General features: G+C 40.3%; 1 long non-coding RNA gene across 1 annotated transcript in view; it reads right to left on the bottom strand.

Moving 5' to 3' along the window:
• Nucleotides 1–337: 337 nt before the first annotated feature.
• Nucleotides 338–25,481, bottom strand: part of LOC131906024 (uncharacterized) — a 29,554-nt gene continuing 4,410 nt past the window's right edge. The window contains exon 3 of the long non-coding RNA XR_009378099.1: nucleotides 338–438. This is a non-coding gene — a long non-coding RNA (uncharacterized LOC131906024). The remainder of the gene's footprint in view (nucleotides 439–25,481) is intronic.

Genomic DNA, 25,481 nt, shown 5'->3' with positions numbered 1-25,481 from the left:
CATAATCTGTTCATTCACTACAAAGATAAGAGGTTCCAAATCAGCAGCATGTCCTCCACCACTGGCTGTGAGCAACAGAAATAAACTATAACTGGCATACAGATTTATATATTTTTGTTTGTATACTTTTAGATGTATTGAATATATGCTAGGAAGCTCAGATGAAGGACACATAAAACAGTTGGACTTTGGGTTGACCAAATTACAAAGCAGCATTAGAAATCAGATTTTAAGCTAACAGTTGGTATTTGGGGCTACCAGTATGGATCAGTAGTAGCAACATTTCCATCCCCTATGACTCTTTCCATGATTCACCTTCTTGGGAGAGAAAATTTACCTTGATTTGGACCATGCACCTTTGCCTTGATTACAGTAGAGCAATGTCCGATGTTGATAGCGGGAGCAACGGAATTCTATGTTTACCAAAGCATGAATGCACTGAAATGGAAATATGAAGGTTGTTTGACCGACATGGAGTAAGAATTACACACACACACATACACATGCACACTTATACATCTGATTATATTTAAAGATACCGCCCCCAGTGTTAAATTACTTTCTACACATCACAAAATGACTTTCTACTAAGTATGTCTCCAATATGCATAATGTGGAACCCAGCCATCTTTACTGAGTTCTACACTTGGCCACTCTCCATCTGCCCTGATCACCCCAGGTCCAGGCACCAGACAATTAGAGAAAGTTTCTATCACAGCTACCAAAATTCTCCACACTAGCCATCCTCCACCTCCAACTGTTTCTTTTTTGTAGAAACCACAGTGAAATTCCTTATTCCTAGTTCACATTTGCCTCCCTCTGTCCTCAGTCTGCTGCTGACCACCTGTGGGACTTTCTGTGGTATTTCCTGCTTCCTGTTCCTAAGAAACTGAGCAAACTACTTTTACGGCAATGATCATGTCCACATCTGCATGGCTTATCATACTTAATCAAAACAAACTCTGCGTATTCTTAAAAGTGCACATTCCCACATAAAAATACATGTACCAAGTGCTTAAACATATGCCTACTTATTCCTCTGTTTCTGGGCTATTAGATCAGCTATTTATTTCAAAGCTAACTTGAACTATCTGTGAGATGATCAAGAGAGTCTCATTCCCATGAATTCTTCAAGAGCAAAGTTGACAGGGCACTCTCTGGACTTCCCCTGAGACTTGACAACTTGAGCCTGCCCTATCATAAGCCCTAACCCGACAATATCTAGATGTGTGACAGTATCTGCCAAGAACTGATTCCGTGACCTCAATTTATGGGAAAATCTGCAGATGCTCAAGTCTATGATGTCTAATGGTATAGGATTTGCATAGAAATTACACATATCCTTCATATCCTCACATAATTTAAATAATTTCTGACTTGCTTGTGATACTTAATACAAAGCAAATGCTCTGTAAATAATTGTGCTATATGGTGTAAGGAATAATGATAAGGGAAAATGTCAGTACATGTTCAGTACAAAAGCAATTAAAATTATTTTCCAATTGGGATTGCTTAAATCTGTGGACACAGAACCCACAAAGGACTGAGTGTCACTTTAAGATTTCAAGGTTTTCTTCTTGATTTCTCATTATTTGTAACTTCTAATCTAATCTAAAGTTGAAAACTTCCTTCAGTTCCGTGAGAAAAGGCCACTCTTGTAGAGAAATAATTTTAGAAAAAAAAAAAAAAGAAATGAACAAGCTGCTCAACTCCAATGCCATTGAGAACAGCACAAAAAGAGAGTTATGCATCCTCCTGACTTTTTTGAGTCTTGGTTCTACCTACAGGTACTGACATCCGATGAAGCCAACACAGCAGCATGGAGGTTAGTGTCCAGCTTCACCCGAAGGAATTAACACAATTTCAAAAACTCTCTTCTGGTTCCCAGGAAATACTTCTGAAACTAGCAGTCCCTAATGCATTTAAAGAGACAAGAGCTGAACATATATGTTTGTAAGGGCCACCTCTTATGAATTCTTCCACTTAAATAGTCCTCATTAAATATTTTAGGGGTGTGATCATGTTTGGTGCAGAATGAAACACGGCATAAAGGGATTCGTGAAAATCTGGGTGTTGTGAAGTTTGAGGAGTTTAAGTTCCTCCTGAGGGCTATTCTAAGACAGGGGAGAAAGTTAATTAAGACAAAAAGGACCTTGAATTCTGTGAAGGTGCTTTGTGTTGGGGAGTGGATAGGTTTGTGCTCTCTCTCTCTCTCTCCAAGTATCCAATTTGAGTTCTTTGCCACATATATCCAGATTGTGTGCATAACAAAAGGGTGAGAGGAGCAACAATAAGAGGCACTAAACTGACCAGAGTCCAGATTTTATGATACATAACATGACATGTCCATTCAGCAACAGCAATGCTCGTCTTCTGTGTCCTAGCACTGAGACACTTAGAAAAAAGAGTGAAAGCGCTTGGTACCTCTCAAAGGGTTATTTATTGCTCTAGGCATTTTCCATTTTCTCTTCAATAGTTGTGGCTTTCTGCAGAATTCCTTACCAGCTAAAATTGTAATGCAAAAGCTTTCTGAACACAACAGGTACTCAAGAAGGAAGTTGTCTGCTCCCCCTCCCCATGCTGAAGCTGTCATGATGGCCAGCAGCCCTCAAACCCAATGCTGTCATTTCCCAGAGGTCAGAGCATGTGGGCTGTTGGTAAATTGTTACATGTTGGCCACTTCCATTTGGCCATTGAGGCTTTGTCAAAATCTGTAATCATCTCATCAAGTTACAAAAGGAAATTAATATCTGTGATCAGGGCAGAATTCCATTTTTAAAAAAGAAGTTTTCTAGCCTGGGGTGGGGAGGGTAGAGAATGGGAAGCAGGAGTGCTATGCTTTGTAAAGAAAGCCACTTGTTCATTCATTCACTGAACAAACATTTATTGAGTAGATATAAAGGGTAGCAGCCATGACAGATTTCAGTCCTTGAATGAAAGTTTTAAATAATTTTGTTTGGCTCTTCATTTGGTCAGGAAATAAACCACATTTCCTTACCAGTTAGCTTTAGAGGTGCTAGAGCTAGAACCAGAACTGGAAGCTAAATGTATGAAGGTGTTCAGTAGACTCATGACCAAACGCTAACATAAGTTGCAGAAGGACCAGGGAGCATCCTTCTATGCTTTATTTCTGTTTATATCATCTTACGGTTTATCCCACACAAGAACACTGTGTATGGATTTGCTACCCCTACCTGCTTTAACTAAGCATTTTACATCCAAAGGTGTTAAGTGGTTTTCCAACATTCCATTTAATTATATGTATTGAATACCCATGTTAACACTCAAAAAACCTTCACCTCAGAGATTTTAAAAGTTTATTCTGGACCCAAATATGAGTGACCCTGGCCCAGGAATAAAAAGCTGAGGTTATCCTAATTTCCATGTTACCACATGGTAACAATTTCATAGAAACAGAACAAGGAAAATCATAAATCAGGACACGTTTTAAATACCTTGGGAGAAGTATCAGGTAGGTGAGTTAGAGCAAAGCAGGGACATCTTTGCTATAAACCTCCGATGCTATCTGGTGATATTCCTGGCTTTGGCTTTGGTGGAAGCTAGTGGCCTGTTAGGTTAATATATTCTAAAAAGTTTCACCTGGTAGATACAAGGATGTTATTCCAGACAAAGAGGTGAGCAAGGTATAGCTATTAAGGGGCCTAAAGATAGCTCAAGATAAATTGTAATGGGGCTCTAAACCCGTGATGTTCCACTCTCTACTCAATCATGCAATTCTAATCAGCCAGCCTTGCAGAAAGTTCAGTGTCAACAAAGTATATTTCCAGGAAACTTTCCTTCCACACACTCGATACTTCAACTATTTCCTTTCTTCTGGGAGATAGCTCTGAATGTGAGAGACCAGATCCATATGTCCTGAAACATACATTCTAAGAACAGATGGGGAATCAGACAATGAAATAGTAGTCAGTTCCAGAAACAAGAGCTATCGGTGTTCAAAAGTGGATAAAAGTGATAATTTCATCCTCGATTTTCCAGATCTGTTTGCCACATCGCTTAGAAACTTCTGAGCCCCCAAGGGCAGACGTCGTCCACCATAGAGGAGAATGTAACAGCAGGCATTAGACAAGATTGTTGGTGCCTTGTGTTTTGCTTGTGTTATCATTTCGAAGTGCTCTTGTGCTGTCAATTTCATTCCACACACATTGCAGCAGGGAGAATTCTAGACTGTGGATGTCATATGGGGCTTGCCCCAGGAAAAGCTGAATATTGGATTTCTGGAACTCTAACCTTTCATTATTTCCATAATTCTCTTTGAAGTCCTCAACTTACCTTATCTCTAATTTAACCCAGCACAAATTTCCTCCATTCTGCATATTCTTAAAAATGCATGGATACGTCATTGTTCAGAGATGAGGAGCTGTGAAGAGAGTTTCACTTTCTTTTCATGGTAGCTGATTGAATGTGAAAGTAGAACTGCAGTAGTATGCTACTACTAAAAAGAAAATGTGTCACCTTGAAGATGTTGGAAATGACAGAAAATATGTATGTTAGGCTATGCGCTAGATGAGAGCCCATCATCTTGAGTCTTAATGTTGTCATACCAGTTTTAGGATATTTTGAATATATTTTCTGAAAGTCTATTTTGGGAAGCTAACACTTCAAAGTATTAAAGAGTCCTTTATAAAAGTGTATTATGGTGTGAACTGCATCCTCAACCCAAATTCATATGCTAAATCCCTAACCCCAGTCTCAGAATGTGACTGTTCATTGACAGAGCATTTGAAGACACAATCAATGCAAAAGAAGCTCATTGGATGAATCTGCAATCAATATGACTGGAATGTTTACAAGAAGGGGAAATGAGGAAGCACATATTCATGTATTGGAGGAAAGAATGGAATTTCCTCTAGGAGGAGACAGGCCATTGTCCCTTCCCTTAAGAGTTAATCCAGCAGGACAAGTTAATCAAATGGCCAAGGAATCACCTCCCCCCCCCCCCCCCCCGAGGTAGCTGTGTCTACTTGAAGCTATGCTAAAGAGGTGGGAGGAATAATCATCCCTTGAGTGAGAGAATACACTTTTTCTTCTCAGAGCCTCATCCCCTAGTGCAGTCATTCCAGAACTACCACAGGAATCTGTTGGGCCAGCCTGCCTTTCTGAGTCAGGAAAGCATAACTTTGCTTTTTTGCTTCTCTATTTTTTTCTCTCCTCTCTTCTGTCTTTTTCTTTTGGATGCTGGCCAGAGCCCAGGTCTGCTTCTTCGGGTCCTGTAGCCTTTTTTCATCCTTTCTCTAAAATTCCCTTCCCACCATATATAGCAGTGTGTCCCTTGTGTATCTGACTTCAAAGCATGGCTTTCTATTTCTCTTCTCCATCTTCCTTCTCCAGGTGACTGGCAAAATGTACAGTGTTTCAGCCCTGGGGTTTTTCTTTTAAACTCCAGTAACGTTGTCCTCCAGCTTCCCTTTGAATGTATCCTTAAATTCTTTTATCAGTGAGACTAAGAAACCAGAAGGGGACCATGATTGCCCAATAGTAGATGAGGATGGGGAACGCAACGTGACCACAAAGAGGACAAGCCAAATAAAGGGACCTCAGAGGAAACCCTACTGTCTACACACTGCTCTCAGAATTTGAGTTTCCAGAATTGAGACTCAGCTGCCTGAATGATATTTTATGAGGCAGCTCTGACAAACTAAAGCAGAGGTTTGATGACTCTCACTAAAAGTGAAAATGAGCACATGTTGCAGCCCTTTCTATGGAAATTTCAGAAGGACAGGCACAGTTACAGACCATCAGGAGGGCTAAAGTGAATTTACAAATATATATCAAGTTGGCAATACCCACAGAGCAATAGTCAGCTCATCTGACTGGGTACAATTTGCATTTCTATGGATAAGAATTATTGGCCTTACTCCCAGTATAATGCAATTTATAGAGCCATAAAGTAGTTGAAAGACAATGAAAGGCAGAGCTAACCCAGGATTTGTGGGTAGGATAACTGGCAAAGTCTCACTGTCGATTTAAAATCTTATCCAGTTTTCACAGATAGAAACAGTCTAGGGACACACACAAAACTGAGGCTTGCTGCTTTTCCCCTCAAATGGGAAGGGCTATATAATTGTCTCTGCTCTGGGCTGCCTTGTGTTCATTTAGATTTCTATAGTCAGTCCAACTTTGGGATAAGGCTTGCTTATGGTATGTAGATGCTAGTCACAAAAGAGGGGGGCACTTTGTTGGGGTTCTATACCAGAATCTGACTTCTAATATCTCTTGCTGCTCTCGTGTCTGTGTTATAAGGTAGGAAAAAGTAAGAAAACTCCTACTTTCTCTCAGAACATGGGAAGCTGGCCTCAGGGCAGAGCCTTTTGAAGCACAGATTCCCTGTGCTTTTGAAATTCCAAAGTCAAGAATTTTTGCTTTAAATTTTCTATGCCCTTTTTACTTTGCCGTTCCTCCTGGAGGTACTGAAGACAAAATGCAGCAAGGGAGAGCAGATACACCGGATGATAGCGTGTTAATCTACTTCTATTGTGAATGTAACATATGCTAACTCTTTCCTAAGCAATTTCACATACCCCCCTCACTCAGTCCTCACAATGGTTGCTTATGTGGGGCCATCGTTAGTTTTATGATTCGAGGGGGAAACATTTTGTCTTACGGGAAATAACAATATCAACAACAGCAGAGATGAGGCATAACCCCATGCTGCTACCCAGAAGCCCAAAGAATTTCTTTATCTCCCAGGGACGTGGACCTAGGTCAAACCAGATTCTTGGCTTCTACACAGAAAAAAAAAAACTCAGGATGAGGCCAATATGAGGCAGAGCTGGAGCTTATTAGAAAATGTTTTCAATACAGATTTTTAAGCAGGAGGGTTAACAGAAAGAAAGATTTGCTTCATGAAAGAAGCAATACACACTAGAGTGTGTGCTTCTCTGAGGGTTGCTCAACAGTGACATATAGGATTTAGGTTCAGCTTGAAGGCATTATATACAAAGAGTTGCTAAAAGATCTAAATGAGATCACAGGAAGCTTCCTGAGGGCCCCTGACAGGACCACCATTGATAAAATTCCAGATTACTGTGGAAAGTCTTGTTTGATAGTTCTAGAAAATCTCGAAAAGGAATCAGGCCCTTACCCAAGGACATGTCCAGTCAGGCCACAAGCTTGGTTCTTCTGTTACAATACAAAGTACTTAGACGCCAAAGGAACATTGTCTGTATGTTCCTCTAGCATCCTTCCCAGCCAAGGTTGTTGATTACACTTGAGTTCTTGCTTTGCAGAAAGCAAGAACCTTTACCAGAATCCAGGATAAAGGTTCCTTTCCCTTCTGTGGCCCCACAATTTTCTTTGTCTTACTGTCCTGCCTTAATGACACCAGGTTCTGTGCCCAGTTTTGTATAACTTCTAAATTCAACATTTTAACCCTGTGTTATCCGGGGTGTCTCCTTCCTGCTGAGCAAAGAAAACCTGGGCATAAGTCAGCCACTGCCTTTTTCTCTTACTTTATTTTAACACAGAATAACTTTCCCAAAAATGGGGTTCTGTTTGGTCTCCATGGCCCCATTCAGTACATGACTCCTGAGTTTGATGATGAGAAAAGCATTTTGTGAGCCACTGCTTTGGTTTTCTATTGGTATATTAACCTTCCTCTAGATGTCATTTCCCAAGATTCTGTGGGTGGGCTGAGGGATTTATCTGAGAATCTTTTCAGTCACTTGTGCAGCTGTGTTCACCTGGGATAAAGGACCCAAGGAAACCTTGCCAATGTGCTTTGGACTTCTCACAGTTGCTTTGTAGAGTTCCCTACTAAAGATGCTCTCTACTAGTGCCTTTTTCTCCGGAGTCTTTCCATATGGGGAAGAGATTGTATGCACTGCTTTGTGCATGGAGGCAGAACTTTAAGAAAACTACAGAGACTTCCCAGCCACTCATGTAACAGCGCCTCTGCAGTTTCTTCAAAGACAGTCTCAAAACCATCACAGAGCCAAGGAAGAGCAAACAGACACCAGCTCTTGAAAGAAGGGATTTCTAGGTCATATTTGTACTCCACAAGCAAGAACACTTTCTTTGTTAGCCTCTCTGACTATGGCTGGATAAATCATTGTAAGAAGTCAGTGACATTAAACTATTCCTGTGATTAAAAGTCTGAGTGGTTCTCACTGCACAGATAAGCTCCTAACTGTATCTTCTGATTTAAAGTGTTTTGTGATAGGTCTCCACCACACAACTTCTTTGTCTTCTATCTTCTTCCTTCTGCCTAATTTCACTTGTCAAACTTCCTACGCATCCAAGCCTCATTCTTGATTCTGTAAACTAGGGAGAATGTTTAGGATGTTTTCCTAAAATACAGCACAAAACAATATGCCTTTCATTCTATCCCATAAAGACAATGATTGGACAGTGATGGCCACTAATTCAAAGGCGAAATCAAGTCCAATTATTAGAATTATGTCTGCAAATAGGTCGTTTAAACTTAACCTTTCTTGCTAGTTGTAAGTTGACTCATGTAGCAGTATAGATTACGATGGCTCTTTGCTAGATCTTGCTTATTTTAAAATGTGCTTAATTTTAAAGACAAGTAGGTAATCAATGGAAAAACCCTTACAAGTCACTGCAGCAGAATATTTCCAAACAGGTTTTTCTTTTATAATATAAAAGTTGATATAAATATTTATTGATGACTCTGGTCCCAGGTCATTTCAGTCAAAGTTATGAAGTGTGACATGTGCAGACATCAAATTTAAAATGGTATTGTCCAGCATTCGGATTTACATAACGAACTCCCTCAGAATTCACGATTCATGGATACAGCACCTGCAAAGCTGTTCAATGATCATAGGTTTCATTTAATAAATAAGTCAGTTTTGTCAAAATGATATATGTTGAACAGTATCCTCAAGAACATAAAAGAAAGGACAGAGGCTACTATATTTCACTCCTGATATTCTTGTGTCTACAGCCTTTGTGGTTTTAACAAGTTTTCCCAAAACACTCATAGAACTTCCAGAAAGGACCCTTGAAATTAGGCCATTCTTCTTGTAAACTGCGAGTGTTATCATTCATCATCTGTTTGGAATATTGAATACAGCATCATCTATCTGCCTCATTGCTCTCACATAGCAGCCGTCAAACATTGGCGGTGCCAATCAGGAAAGGGGTTACACTTTGTATTTATTACCAAGGACTCAAAATAATCTATTTTGCTCATTTGGGGCTATGTTCCCCTAATACAGAGTTCAAGAGCAAAACAACTCCTAATCCAGTTTGATCCGCCTCAAAAATAGTTTAACTTAGTGAACTCTGGTTTGATTTAATAAAATATTTCCATTTTTCCTTCTAAAAAGAGGAAAACCTCAAATATGTCAAAGGTTTTACTAAGAAACCATTTAGGATTAGAATGAGTAATAAGTGATATTGTAAGTATGTGTGTGCTTGGGGTGTATGTATAGTGCATGTGGGTATGTGTGTGGTGGCCATAAGAGAATGCAAGCTGTCTTTCCTTGTCAGTCTCCAGGGTGTGCCCTTGAGACAGGGTCCCTCACTGAACCAGGAGCAGGGCTGGTGGTCAGATAGACCCGACGATCTTCTGATCTTTGACCCCCCACAGACTTCTGCATTTGAACTTGATCCTCATTCTGTGCAGCATACACTTTCACCTACTGTAGCGTCTCCACAACTGGCATTTTAAAAACACTGACAGGTGAGAGCTCCATAGCTCAGGGGTTAGAGCACTGGTCTTGTAAAAAACACTGACATATGCTAAGGCATCAAAAGAAGCCAATCATGAATTTATGTGTGTACACATATTTTTATTCATTCAGCTTAACTCTTAGATGTGATTAAAACAACAATAAAACAGGTTTGGATTCCTAGACTTCCTTGGATCACAGACTACTTGGATATGCCCAGATAATGAGTGGAATGATTCGAATTATTTTAGTCCAAATACCTAAGATATGTGGGTCCTTAAAAGCCCTGCATCCTTGGGGCATTTATTTCAGAAATAAAATCTGTCTGACCTCTTTCCTGCCCATGTTTTCTCCTTCACTTTAAGCCGTATTTTGCAACCACATCACTCTTTCACCTTGTATTTATTTTGACTCCTCAGTCACACTAAACTCATTTTCTCCTCCGAGCCTTTTTCTACATGAAAATATTCTTTTCTCAGATCTTTAAACAACTGGCTTCTTACCCCTCAGAGCTTACCTCTAATGTATCCCACACTAAGAGTTCTGTATAATGCTTTGGTTTGAATGAGAACATCCTCCCATCCCTGCCCCCGCCGCCCGCGTGCGCGCGCGCGCACACACACACACACACACAGCCTCATGTATGTGACTACTTGGTCCCCACTTGGTAGAAATGTTTAGGAAGCATTAGAAGGTGTGACCCTGTTGGTAAAGGTGTGTCACTAAGTTCAGACTCTAGGATTTTTTTTTTCATTTTTTTTATTAAGAAATTTTCTACTCACCCTACATACCACCCACAGATCCCACCTTCTCCCTCCTCCCTCCTCCCACCCCCCAGCCTTCCCTCACAAGCCAACCCCCCTCCCCACATTCTCCAAATCAAGGTCTCCAATGGGGAGTCAGCAGAGCCTGGCACACTGAGCTGAGGCAGTTCCAACCCCCTCCCACCAAGGTGCCACACAGCAGGCACCAGGCTCCCCAAAGCCTGCCTATGCACCAGGGATGGATCCTGATCCTCCCGCCCGGGTGTCCCCCAAACAGTTTGGGCTAAACAACTGACTCCCGTATTCAAAGGGCCTAGTCCAGTCCCATGGGGGCTCCACAGCTAGTAATCCACAGTTCATGGGTCTCCACCAGTGTGGCCAGTCATCTCTGTAAGTCTTCCCATCATGATCTCGACGTCCCCCGCCCACAGAATCCCTCTTCTCTCCCATCAACTGGATTCCAGGAGCTTAGCCTGGCACCTGACTGCAGATCCCTGCATCTGCCTCCATCAGTCACTGGATAAAGGCTCTATGATGACAGTTAGGGTATTCACTAGACTGGTCACCAGAGTAGACCAGTCCAGGCACCCTCTCGATCACTGCCAGCAGTCCAAGGTGGGGTCATCCCTGTGGATTCCTGAGAGCCTCCCCAGCACCCTGTCTCTTCCTACTCCCATGATGTCTTCATCTATCATGATATCTCCTTCCCTGTTCTCCCACTCCATCACTGCTCCAGCTTGACCCTCCCATTTCCCTAGGTTCTTACCCTCTACTCCTTGCCCTCCACCACCACCACCCCCATCCCGCTCATGTAAATCCTATCCATTTCTACTTCACTGGGCGATCCCTGTGTCCCTCCCAGGATCCCTCCCTGTCAGCTAGCCTCTCTGGAGCCATGGGCTGCAGTCTGACCTTCCCTTGCCCTACATCTAGTATCCACTTAAGAATGAGTACATACCAAGCTTGTCCTTCTGAGTCATGCTCAACTATGTTCATAGCAGCATTATTCGTAATAGCCAGAACCTGGAAACAACCTAGATGCCCCTCAACTGAAGAATGGATAAAGAAAATGTGGCACATATACACAATGGAGTACTACTCAGCAGTAAAAAACAATATCATGAAATTTGCAGGCAGATGGATGGACCTAGAAAATATCATCCTGAGTGAGGTAATCCAGACTCAGAAAGACAGACTCTAGGATTTTAAAACACTCATGTCATGCCAGTGTGTTCTCTGCCTGTGGTCTGCCATGTGAGACCAGAGCTCTCAGCTGTTTCTGCTGTTAGGTCTCAAACCCAGGACAAATGGCTGAGGTGCTTACCTAACATACCAAAGTGGCAGACTTGGTTGCCAGGTTCTCTCAGCATCCTTCAGTCCTTACCCGTTACAGGGGCCTCCTGGCTGGCATACGCCGCCCCCCTACCCTAAACTTCTCCAGCCCAGCTAATGGGCTGGGCTTCCCTCCCAGTAGCTGCCCTTCCCTATATAATCCAACAATTTTGGTTACCTGGCCTTTTGACCTAACCCTTTACCTTCCTGCCCTCTTGGTCTGGCTCTCCCCTCTCCCCTCCCCCTCTCCTCACAAAGCTTGGTTCAGTCTGGTCAGGTTCACTCTGGACTCTAGGAGATAGATGTCCTGCCTCTGGCTATGCTCTCCCTTTTATCTATAATAGACTTTCTCCTCCACCATGCCTACGAGCAGTCATGTCTTTTTTTATTTCTTTTTTTTTTCTTTTTCATTCACCTGCTGCCCTGACTTCACTGCACCATCATAAACATTAACTTTCTGGAAGCATAAGTACAATTAAATGCTTCCCTTTATAAGTTTCCTTTGCCATTATATTTTATCCCAGCAGTAGAAAGGTAAACGATACAGATGCCAAATGCTCAGGGAGATGGCATTGGGAATATCTATAAGATTTAGTGTGATCTCCATTCACATTCATGCACATGCACATGCTTACACATGTTTGTATGTACATAAATGTGCACACACACAGAGTCTCATAGTCTATCCTATTAACTTCTGTGGATCTCTTCACAACCTTATTATTGTGAAATTGGGTACCAACTCTAGTTTGTTCACCCCTAGCTTGCTAATACCTGGTACCGAAAATGTACTCAATATGTATTTATAGTGTAAATGTATATGAACCAAAGTATGGATAAGGACACCAATAACAGATACCTTCCAGTTCAAACTGTATTTTTCATTCAATTAATGCATACCAATTTATGTTATTAAACATAATGTAGTATATGTAAACCTTCTGTCTAGTAAATTTTTACATGCAATTTTAATACCTTGCCTTGATGCAAGCTGAAGTTAAAGTATAACAAAAAAATTAAATAATCCAAACAGGTGTAATCCACAAAGAAATAAGATGTTGGAATATTTTTAAACTTAATTCCCCACCTACACACTCTAATTCTAGAAATCATTCACAGGTTTTTGGTATGATCAAAGAGACAGTGATTAAAAGAGAGACGTGTTATCAAAAGACAAAATGTACAGCGAGTTGCTTGGATTGAGGGATGGCAAAGACATGCTTTGTTGGAGAAATTGCTCCATGGTGATGAAATGAGTCTTTAGAGACTTTGGCAAGTAAGGTATACAAATAAATAACAAAAGCTTTCACTCCATACCCAGTGTTTTCCACGTGTCTTCCCCCTGACCCTGACCCTGACCCGCACTCAAGTTGGCAACTGGAAATTGTATGTGCTAGATACAAAATCAGTGATTAACATCCCATTATTAAAATTCCATGCTCTAAATTCAAGTGTTGTTTTACCAAATTGTCTGATCATGTTGAATTCTTATACACTTCCACATACTCTTCATTCTGGTAGTAACTGTCCCAAAATCTTACAATGTAGCTCTGATCTGTGTGTGCTGACTATTTTTTCTCCAAAGATTAACACTCTATAATGGTAACACACCCCAGGCAAAGCACATAGACATTTTCAGAGTCTAGAGTGCTCACCATTACACATTATAATGTGTAATTATACTACATAAATATTTTCAAAGCCTATGTTTGTATTTCCTCCAGGTCAACTGGCAATTCTTGAAGGGCCTACTTATACAGTACCTAGCAAAGTGCTGTGCAACTGACAGTGGACTGAGTTTATTTGGATCCCTGTGTTGATAAGGACACATTTATTTGCATGCTCATTCAACAGAGAACTAATTCACATTTTTTTCTTTTTTTTTTAAAGAAATTATTTGTTTGTTTATTTATTTTATGTGTATGAGTGTTTTGCCTGCATATATGTATGTGTATCACATGTGTGCCTGGTGCCTATGAGGGTCAGAAGAGGGTGTTGGGTTCCCTGGAACTGGAGTTACAGATGGTTGTGAGCAACAGCATAGGCTCTGTGAATGTAACCCCGAACTCCGGAATAACAAGTGATCTTAAATGCTAAGCCACCTCTCCAGCCCATATGTTGCTGTCTTCTGTGCAACCTTTTTTGACTCAGCCAATCATTTTTGAAATAATTTACTAAATGAGAATAGTGACCTTTTAAAAAAATTCCAAGATCATAATTCCTGATCATAATAACCAATTCTTCATTTATCCACATCTTGTTGTTTACCATTGGATTCCATAAGGGCTTGGATTATGACTGCTCAGTATGCTAAAGAGAGAGAGAGAGAGTAGCTAGCACAAAGAAGACCCTTGTCATCTGAGAAGAGGGAGCCTTACTTTAGAAAATGTCTCTATAAGATCCTCCCATGGGGAGACAAATGAAGTCTGGCATATCAAGTTGAGGCAGGACCAAGCCCCTCCCCCTGTGTGGATGAGGGAGGGGGTGGGGGGAGAGGTGGGAAGTGAGAGGGAGGAGGTGAGGGAGGAACTGTGGTTGGTATGTAAAATGAGAAAAAAGCCCCTTTGTTGTTGTTATTTGTTTTCCCTTTTTAAAATTTTATTTTTTAAAAAAGGGTTTTTTTTTTTTTCATTTTGCATACCAATTCCACTGGAATTCGGGGGAAAAAAACTTTCAAATTAAAAAAAAAATCCTGATGTATACAAGCCTGTAGGGCATTTTCTTAATTAGTGATTAATGTGGGAGGGCCCAGCTCGTTGTGGGTGGACACAATCCAGGGCTGGATTCCTGGGTTCTGTAAGAAAGTATGCCGAGCAAGCCACACTGAGCATGCCAGAAAGCAGCGCCCACGCCCTCATGGCCTCTCCATCAGCTCTTGTCTCCAAGTTCCTGCCAGGTTTAAGTTTCTGCCTTGGCTTCCCTTGGATTATGATTCAGGATAAGTAAACCAAAATAACCCCTTTCCTTCCCCAAGTTGCTTTTTGTCATGCCGTTTCTATCATAGCAACAGTAGTCCGAAATAAGACAAAAACTGGTACCAGGATAGTACGGTATTGCTGTGATAGACTTGACCATGTCATGTGGGGGAAAACTGTAGAAGGACTTTGGACCTTTGGGCTAGAAGAGCCGTTGAGAGTTCAAAGGTTGGTGAGCTGTTATATGGAAGCTGGAAAGAGAAGAGTGTTGAAAGAAATGCAGAGGATGGAGGCCTGGTTTGTGGAGTTCCACAGGGAAGTTTGAGAATGACTTTATATGAAGCCATAACCGATTTTGAGTTAAGAATCTGTGGTCCTGATCATCTGGGGCAAGAAAAAAAATTGCAATTTACAAGATACCAGAAACACTGAAGTTAATCCTTTGCTTTGCTGGGACAATGGATGCTGGTCAGCTGGAACTGAGAAATTAGTGATTAAGAGACGAGCATCATTAAGGTGAAATCTTCTGGGAAGTGTTTCCTCATGGTCAATGTGTGGAAGCTATGTTGCAGAGGTAGTCTAGGTTGTACCTCATGCAGGCAGCCAATTTGGTCATTTGTAAGAGTCTCCCAGGTGGCACAAGTTTTGAAGGCATTAACAGGTCATGGGAAGCAGCTAAGGTTTGTCACTGTGGGAGACTAGAATAGGCCATTAGTGAAGGTACAGCCTCAGTAACAGTTGAAATCTCAAGACTGAAGGGGTCGTGCAGAAACCTTGAGACTTGGCACCATCAAGAGAGCCCAGGGGGTCTATTAGTGAAAGGGCAGCACAACTGCAGCAGAAGATCCCAGCATTTGGGAGATGCTAGCGCCATGGGACAACCACCGGGGAAAGCAGTAGCCATGGAGTGGGCCCAGCCTGAGTCTTGGAGACAAGCTCTGTGTAATGCCAGAAAAGTAGCCTTAGTGATCTCTGGAGAATCCCTGAAGATGGTGAGTGGACCCCAGACATTGGACACTGAATTACTTCCACGGTTGGAGTTTGATTTTACTTTGTTCAGATGGTGACTGTGCCCTGGTTCTTCCCTCTTGAAGTAAGAAAGCATTTAATTTATTTTGATTTAATAGGAGCCCACACTTGAGAGATTTGGACCTTTTAGGAGACTAAGAATTTTTAGAAAGACTGAGTTTTTAAAGAGCCGAGACTTTTAAAGCGGCTAAATTTGTAAAGACTGTAGGACTTTTTAAGTCTGTAATATGTTTTATATTGTAACATCAAGATGAGATCTTGGAGACAACAAGAAAGGAAAGGTTATGCTTAATAAGGGATTTGTGTGTCAAGCTGACAAGGAATCAATTGTCCTGGCTAGCTTTTATGTAAACTTGACACAGCTAGAATCACCTGAGAGGAGAGAGCCTCGATAACATAAGATCAGGCTACAGGCAAGCCTGTGGGGCATTTTCTTAATTAGTGATTGATGGTGGGGGGAGGTCCATCCCATTATAGATGGTGCCATCCCTGGGCTGGTGGTCCTAGGTTCTATAAGAAAACAAGCTGAGCAAGCCATGGTGAGTGTAATCAGAGTCATTTCTCTGTCCTGCCCCAGCTCACAGCCATTCCCAAATAATCAATCAGAGGCTTATACTAATTATAAACCTTTGGCTCATGGCTCAGGCTTACTACTAACCAGCTCTTACATTTAACTTAACCCATTTCTATTCATCTTTTTATCACCACATAGCCCATGGCTTACTGTTGTTCTGGCAGTCTTGCTCCTTTGGTGGTTGCTGGCATCTGTCCCAACTCTCCCTTCTTAATCTCCATCTTCAGTTTGATAGTACTGCCTAACTTTATTCTGCATCATTATTGGCCAACAGCTGTATTTATCAACCAATGAGAGCAACACATAGTTATAGCATACAGGAAGACCATCCCACAGCATTCATACTTTCTGTCTAATCAAAAAGGAAGATTTTTAACTTTAACGTAGCAAAATTACATACAATAAAAACAGTTATCAAATAAGAATTGCACTTACAATATATAGTCTATTTGTATTTGGTAAAATTAAAGAAAATAGTCTCTCATCTATCCTATCTTTGTGAGTCTAAAGTTTTATATCTAATTACCTTTTATCATAACCAAGGAAAACTATAACTATCCAGTCTTCAACTCCATCAAAGACAGAATATGCAATTGCAAGCAACTTCTGAAACTCTAGAAATGAGTGAGACATCTTGCTGCCTGGACAATCACCCAAAGTTCTGTAACATTGGGGCATCCATTTTGAGCCTATAGGCCTAGAGTATCTAGCAAACTTCTTAGTGAAGCGGGAAATTTGAAGGACTGTCCCGCCTATATTAGCAAAGTTCATCAGTCACTTTTCCTCTGTGTCCTTCAGAATGTCTGGAAGTTTATTCTGTGAACTTGAAGGACCATTCTGTCTTGTCTTGGCAAGTCATCTCTCCAGTCCCTAGAATGTATTTCTTACTTATAAATTATTCTTGGTGTATGCAGTCATTTTTGTTAAGGTTATTGCCTTTTCTTTCTTGTGGATAGTACTTGATAATATTCTTATTGTATATGGTTTTATTATGTTAGAGTTAGAACCATTCCTTCTTAATTAGACAAAAAAGGGAAAATATTATTGGAATCCTGTCACCAGTCAGCTAACCAATTGAAAGGAGCATTTTGGTTCAAGGGCAGAGCTTTCATGGAAAATGGACATGACCCAAAGATAAGGCAAGGTGGAGAGATGCATGGGCCTCTTGAAAGGAGAAATAAGTGGCAAGCAGGCAGCAGGAACAGCTGGCAACTCAGTTCAGACTCCCCATCCTGTATTGTGATATTTGTGCACAAATTTTACTGATAGTAAATGGTAAAGTAATCACTTGACTTCCTTTATCAGATGAGCAAGCCAGTAAGCAGCACCCTTCCATAGGCTCTGCATTAGCTCCTATTTCCAGGTTCCTGCCAGGTTTGAGTTCTTGCCTTGGCTTCCCTCAGTTAGTCATGGTGTTTAATCATAGCAATAGTACCCTTAAGACAACTATCAATATAAATTAGTATGATAAATGAATGGAAAAGAGAATTGTGCAATTTTTATTCTTTCAGTCATACATACATGCAGTCTTTTACTGAACCAAGCCTACATCCTGCTCCAACACAAATAACTTATTTTTCTGGTGGAAGAAGCAAACATACCAACTGACCATTATAATATGATCTGATAGGGGCTGCATTAAAAATATAAGCCAAATGATGAAGGGCAGACACAAAGTCTGTAAAATATGTAGCTGGATAATCAGTTTGTGACTGACCAGGGTAGACAGCCTAGGGGATCTGGATTTGATCATCTTGTTAGAGAAGGTAAGAGGTATTTAAACAGAGTGCTTGGTAAACCTTGGTGTGGTATGCTGTCTGTGTAACTTGTTCAGCTCTCCAGGCGGTAGCCCAGTCCTAGGGGTGACAGCTTTGAAGCTAGGTAAAAATACAGCTTTTGGTGTAGTTTTGGACTCTGAAAGTCCATGGCAGCATACTCACATTTATTATTGCCAATCCAAAAGCACCTCCAAGTAAGAGCCTGTTGTTGACAGTGTCATTAAAGTAAAATACATACAGAGGAGCTGGCCAATACTGAAAATATAAGGTGTCTATTATTCACCATTTGGCTTTTCACTATGTTAATTTAGCATATTTGTAAAAGATTTTTCCCAGAATTCACTCCTCTGTATTGGAAGCCTCAGAATTAACTACAGAGTAATTTCTGCAATGTTTGGACTGAAAAGGTAAAACAGCTGCCACATGTGCATAACTGAATAACAAAATAGACCTGCCAGAGAAGCCTACTAGTTGCCATGAGCTTTGTCCACATTGCTGCTGACACATAACTGGGGAAACACCTGTGCCACCACTCCCCTCCCACCTTTCAAGTTTCTAGACCAAAAGTCTATGTAGCTATTTCCAGAGGAACTCAGCTTGTTCACCTACTGAGAGTCAGGTCACCTACCATGTAAAGATGGAGACATGTCCTCCTGAGTTCCATGGCATTCTTCCCATCTTTCACATCCATTTCTCCTTTCCGACCTAATGATGCATGTTCAATACTAGATAGAGACAACAACCTAAAATAGATTTCTTCTCCAGCTCCCAAAATGTGCCATGGCTGACCATGGGATAAATTGCTCAAATATAGTAATCCCAGCAGCTGTGCCTCTCTGACCAAATCATGGCTCATCCACGACTCTTTGTTTTTATATTGATACTAGTCCCAGGCATTTGCTAAGTATGCTCTAAATAAGAATCTTTGTATCATACAACACCTCAAATTCAAGAGCTTATTCAATCTTCATAATTATTTATGAGACATTGGTACTGCTATAATTCTCAGTATATAGATAAAAGCATTGAATATAATCAATAAGTCAACAAAGACATCATTTTTCAGAAGTTGCTATAGTTTCAATATAGTCTCAATGTCCTTCCATTGTAATTGGAAGCTCAATCATCATGGTACCAGTGTTGAAAGATGCCCAAGAAACCTTTAAAATGTGATGTCGAGGCAAAGTTATTAGTCACTGGGGCATACTTGTGAAAAGTAATTCTCTTGAAACATCTATAGTTCTTACGAGATGATGATTATTAAAGTAGCAAGCTGACCTCCCCCAACTCTTTGCTTCCTAGTTTCAGATACCACCTTCTTGCTTAAACAGACACTCCTGCCATGGCTGTTTCCCTACAGATGACCCAGCCAAAGACAAACTCATCAAAGACCCTGCGCTACCACTGTTTCATTTGGATTTTAAACCTCCAGACCTATAAGGTAAATAATCCTCTCTCCTTCATAAATATCTGTGCCATGTACGTCACCCTTTCAGAAGCATTATGTTGGAAATGTGGTAGATTTATTGTAACTAACACAAATAAATGACTGAGTAGCAAATCTAAGATATGACAACTAAGCCTGATAATTTCCAGTCACTACCTATGCCTTGCAGCTCCAAAAGGACTGGGAAAATGTGGTACCAGATTCTTGGGGTCCAATCCAATGGGACCACTTCTTGGAGATGACTTTGGGCTACTTATCCATCTCCTTCAATGCCCTCATAAGAAACATGAACATTAATATTTCTACAGTATAGGTTTGTTTAGGAGCTAAATGAGTTGACTTACAAAAGCCTGATAAAAACAAATATCATTTTTGTTTGCCCTTCCAGATTCCTCATTCACCTGCTAACATCTCCAGATCTTCTGGTTGCTTGGCTGTGGGTCTGCTATTTCATTACTTGGTATCATGCAGTAACTTAGTTTGATATATTAGCTCCCTATAACCTAACTATCTTATTTTATGTTACATTTCCTGGGCTTCCTGTTTTCTTCATATAATCCAACAAGACTAAAAAATTAAATTAGTTAGCCATTGTTTACATACTATCTTAATTGTCAAGAAGCCTAATACCTTAATTTTTAACCAAGTAGATATCAAGAAGTCCATTTGAAGAGCACCAAGAATTGTAAATAGGGATGTATACTGACATGGTTTTGTTTCTTCTCTTCCTGTTTTTTTCTTTTTTTTTTTTTTACCCTTTTTAATTGTAGTGTTGGGCACCAAGCCCAGGACCTTCGGTATGTAAACTAGTACTCTACCACTTAACCACATCCCATCCCACTTATTTCACGTGCGTTTGTCAGTTGAGACATCTGTCTGTGGTGATCAGCTCCTTAGTCCATGGTACTGTCTAACTGAAATGACTTATCAAGAGTGACTAAGAACTGTATAAGCACTGTGAGCCTAGTTAAATGCAATGGAATTTCTTCTATAAAGCTTTCCTTGCTGCTTTTGTTGTAAGTATTTACTTCTCCTTTCTTGTTCTTTGTGTTTCAATAGATGAGTGTCTTAGTTACTTTTCTCATGCTAAGACAGCATGAGCAAAGGCAACTTATAGAAGACAGAGTTTAATTTGGTGCTTATAGCTTCACATGTTTAGACTCCATGGCTGTCATGGCAGGGAGCATGGCAGCAGGCAGGCAGGTAGGGAACTGAAACAGTAACTGAGAGCTTATGTTCTGAGACACAACCACAAGACAGAGAAAGGGACACTGGAGCGGGGGAGAGTCATTTGAAATCTCAAAGTGATACATCTCTTCCAATAAGGCCACACATCCTATTCTTTCCCAAACAGTCCACCAACTAGGAACCAAGCATTCCAACATATGAACCTATGGGGGCCATTCTCATTAAACCACTACAGTGTGCTTTCACTCATTTCTCTGGTTGCAATTATATTTTATGTGTATTTTTTGGCCTTTTAATATCAATTTTCAGTTTGAGTTGTACAGCTTATTATTATGTAAGACCTATCAATCTTGAGCCAGAGGACAGACTGCATTCTTTCTCATGCTGCAGACAAAGATCAATAGTCATTATTCTCATATTTTAGACATGAGGAACTTGGAAAGATATCATCTGTCAAAATTTCAGCTTATTTTTCATGTTCCAAATCAGCATTGACATTAATAAGCCAGCATAAGTGAGGAGACATAAATGCATGTACAGGTATATACATATATATATGTATGTATGTATGTATGCATGTATGTATACCTCTATTTACACTAAATGACTTTTGTATAACAATTACTTTCCATACATTGACCTTGTACTATAATTATGAAAAACAAGTCTCATAAAACTGAAGGGAAATATGCTTTTCACAAGAAAGAGAAGTAGAGAATTGTATTGAAAATAGAGAAAATTAGAGAGTAAATGCAGTTGTTTCATTGTCTTCCAAAGTGCAAAGATGTCAAACGAGAATGTAAGCTGTGCCTCTCTGTAGATGGAAAGGTACTGAGCCTCTTTCTACACCTTCCCCCATGTGATTGTAAGGGGGTGCAATGCTGAGTTTCTCCCTACAGTCCTCTTTGTCACCTCACTACTCTCACAACTAGGGAAATATAAGAATTAACTTCCTCGTTTTCAACAGCTATTTTCTCAAATCCAGTACAAATGCGTTTAAGAATATAGGGAGGAAATACCTTTTAATTTTCATTAAAAACAGGTGTTTTTCAAGGTCGTTAACTGTTGAGGTTTCACTTTCTACGCAATCAAATCAAGTGTCTTCAAGAATAATGAGGTGATATGGAACGGGCATGCTTTTCCCATTTTTGTGCAATTGGTCTCACAGTTTCAGAAAAGGCAGTAAATTGCATGCCTACATTCACTGAATGCTATAAAAAGTTAAGTGTAATCACTGGAAGAAATTGTCAGAAGATATTGTAAAAAGTGTTGACCTAACACACCTTTTGAGATTCAAGATATACACTTGTTACTCCCTCCTTCAAGAAGTATTCCTTGTTTGCACAATGCCTGTCCAACCATCTGTTCCCCAATGTTCCCTGTGGTTGCATACAGTGTGAAGGGTGCACCTATCCTGTGTTTTTCTGTTTTGCTCATGTTATGTCATTTCCAAGAAAATATCTGAATTGATTTTAGAACCCTGAGCACGTGTCTAACACATAGTTGGAATTTACCAAACAGTAAACTGAATGAAATAATGACAGTGATTGACAGTTCAAAGACTCAAAAATGGGGCTGGGAAAACAGAGAAGTATGTTTGGTGCCTACTGTGCAAGCATAAACACTTGGGTTCAGACCCCCAACACAAATGTAAAAAGATAGGTATAGCAGAACAGCTTTTAAATCTAATATTGGGGCTGAGACAGGTCATCCCTAGGGCTTGCTGGCCAGCCACTCCAGCTGAAACTAAGAGAGCTGTAGCTTAAGTGAGACACCTTACCTCAAAACACAAAGTGGGTTGTGGTAGAGGAGGGTACCTGAAGCAAACCTCTGCCCTCCAAGCCTACAAACACATGGAAGTATGCATGTACTTATGCATACACATATGCATACACAGAGAGAATCACATACATGAGCACATACATGCAGTCACTCACACACAACTCTAAATAAAAATAAGTAAAAACTATATCTCTTCACTCACCAATCAAAAGGGTGTTAATATAGAGAGAGAATGGAGAGTCTAAATTTCCAGTTTAAGGTTAACCTTTTATAATCTAGGTCAACTTTCCAATGTTTACGTCTGTATTATTTTTCTATTGCTTCAAGACAAATTACTGTGGTGAAGAGGCTCACGACACCTCCTAATTGTGGCCTCAGAGCTCCACCCATCATGCAGCCTGGGGTACACACTTGACTCTCTGCTTAGAGTTCGTGAGACAGAAGTCAAAGCATTGTTTAAGTTGTGCTTTTACCTGGCTAATGCGGGAAGAATCTGATAACAAACTCCTTTGGGTCATGGCAGAACCCACATTTGGGAGTGAATATCTCTCATTTTATTTAATAGGAAAGATGCACAGAGGTCATTATGAGCTACTCTTTCTTATTTGCCTTGGCTTCCATTTGAAATAATCCAATGTCATATAGACTATAAATGCTGAGAAATGAAGTCGTGAAATGAATAACAGTAGAAGCCCTTTCGTACAATATAGTTGTATGAGGGTAACTGGCCAAAATGTTGAGAATAAGTGCTTAAAGAGCATTCAGTTCCAGATGTGATATCCTTATCAACCCTACCCACAGCAACGCTCAGGGAACATCATCAAAAAGAGGAAGGAAAAATGTAGGATCCAGGAAATAGAGAAGAATGCTGTGAAATACTATCTTCATGACATGGCCACTGCACTTTGAACTCAACAGCAGTTGTAGTTACCTGCAGACGAACTGCTCAAGATCAAGCTGGACAATGTTCCAGCATAGATGGGAAGAAACTCATGAGGACCCACCCTTAACAGAGGAGCTATTGGCAATTGATAGCCTTTGTAGGAAGGAGAGAGAATGATTCTTTTTGGGGGTATGACTCCTGATGCTCCAGTGCATGGCCCCATACTCATGTACACAGAGATGGCCCTAATTAGACTTTGTGAGTTATTAGAGAAGAATACATGAATTGAGGAAGGGAGATGAGTTTGGGGGAATCAAGGCAGAGTTGGAAGGTGAAAAGAGGTATATGATCATATTTCACTGTATACATGTATGGAATTCTTAAAGGCTAAATTAAATATAATTGAAGTTGTACTTGGTGAAGGAAACCCCCAACTGTCAGACATGGTTATATATTTTGGTCAGGATGCTATGTAGATACAGATTAGCTTCCTATTTCATTTTGAGGGTGTTAATGCTTAGTATTTAGAACCTGATTAGTAAAAATATTTGAAAGTATTTAGAAATATGCATATATGTATTATAGTATACTAATACTGAAAATATACATAAAACTTCATGATGTTCAGTTTCCCATGCCTTCCCATACATCCTGTTAAGCATTCAAGAAAACAGAAACCTTTTTCTTGACAGTGGACATTTAGGTACTAACTGAGGTTAATAATGTGCAAAAGCCATTTTTAGCCTTGAAACTTCCCCATCTTGGTGATACTTAAGTTAGATTTGGGTGAGAGATTTCAATTTAGGGCAATTATTCTACCAATTGATTTAGAAAACCACCTTTGCTGAGTTTAAATGGTGGTGTCAAATTTAGTCAAGATTCCTCCTAACCCTCTACTCACACCAACATAAAGCAGGTGCTGTGAAAACAGCTGCTTCTTTTCATGAGTGATGTGCCAGCTCCAAGAGTGGTCCTGTTCACAGATGTAGCTAGATGTTAATCTGCAATATGTAGTTTGTGTTCAGGAACAGGAAAGACAGTGACTGCCCATGGGATGAGTAATGGTCTTAAATATCACAGTCTCCTGTGGGCACTTAACTCCAACACAAACCCTTTGGCCTCAGTAACCACATAGCTCCAAAACATGTGTGAGACTGGGATTTTCCCTCCTATAGTGACTTAGCATACCCCAGCTAGTTGGTTTTATCACCTATGTCCCTTTTTCTCTTTCTATTCAATACATAATGTGGAGAGCTTGATGAGTTAAATCTACAAAGAGAAGATGATTGTATTTCAAGCATAATAACAAGGACCTTGACCTTGTATGATCAAAACAGGGCAGGTAGCTAGACCAGAGGAACTCACAAATCAATGTTAAGCCTGTTTGTTCTCTGTCTTTGTAATCTTATAGCTATATCAAGCAAGGGTTAAGAAATGTAAAGGTCTTTGGGCAGGTTACTACTGAAGATGCTGATGCTGGAATTATAGACATAAATTAAACAAAGAGCTGACTTTAAAGAACATATATTTGAGCAAAGAAAATGTATTTTTTAAAAGGCTGCATTTTGACATCTCAAATCATAAAGTGCTTTGGCAAAGAGGTACAGAATGCTATAAAATATATGGTAAGAATTCTAACACAGTTTGAGGGAATTAAGCAGACACTCAGTTTGGCAGTGATCAAAATGAATCCAGAAAGGGAAGAACAGCACTTGAGGTAGAGGTAATTTGCAACTTTGGGACAAAATGTGTGTAGTTCTCAAGTCTAGAAAGGCTAGAAAAAAATCACTGTAACTAAAGAAAAAGGAAGGTAGAAGTGGCCACCAGAGAATCCCAGAGAGAGAGAGAGAGAGAGAGAGAGAGAGAGAGATACAGGCGGAAAGAGAGAGAGACAGAGATAGAGGAGAGAGAGGTTGCATCACACAGATTCTACTGGTAGATGATGGGAGTCTGTCTTTTCTTTTCAGAAAAGGAATGAGTCTAAGAAGGCTAGAAGATGTTGCAGTAGCAAAATAAGCCCCTAATCTGCTCCACACAGTTATTCAGGCACTTAGAAATTAGAGGCTGTGCTGTTCTTTAGCTGTAACATCTGAACTGTGATCATCCTCAAAAAAAGAGAGAACTCAGAAT

Source organism: Peromyscus eremicus, chromosome 3 (genome assembly GCF_949786415.1).
Source record: "Peromyscus eremicus chromosome 3, PerEre_H2_v1, whole genome shotgun sequence".
In the NCBI taxonomy this organism is placed as follows: domain Eukaryota; kingdom Metazoa; phylum Chordata; class Mammalia; order Rodentia; family Cricetidae; genus Peromyscus; species Peromyscus eremicus.
Note: the sequence above shows the minus strand (reverse complement) of the source record. Positions and strands in the feature narration are given on the sequence as shown.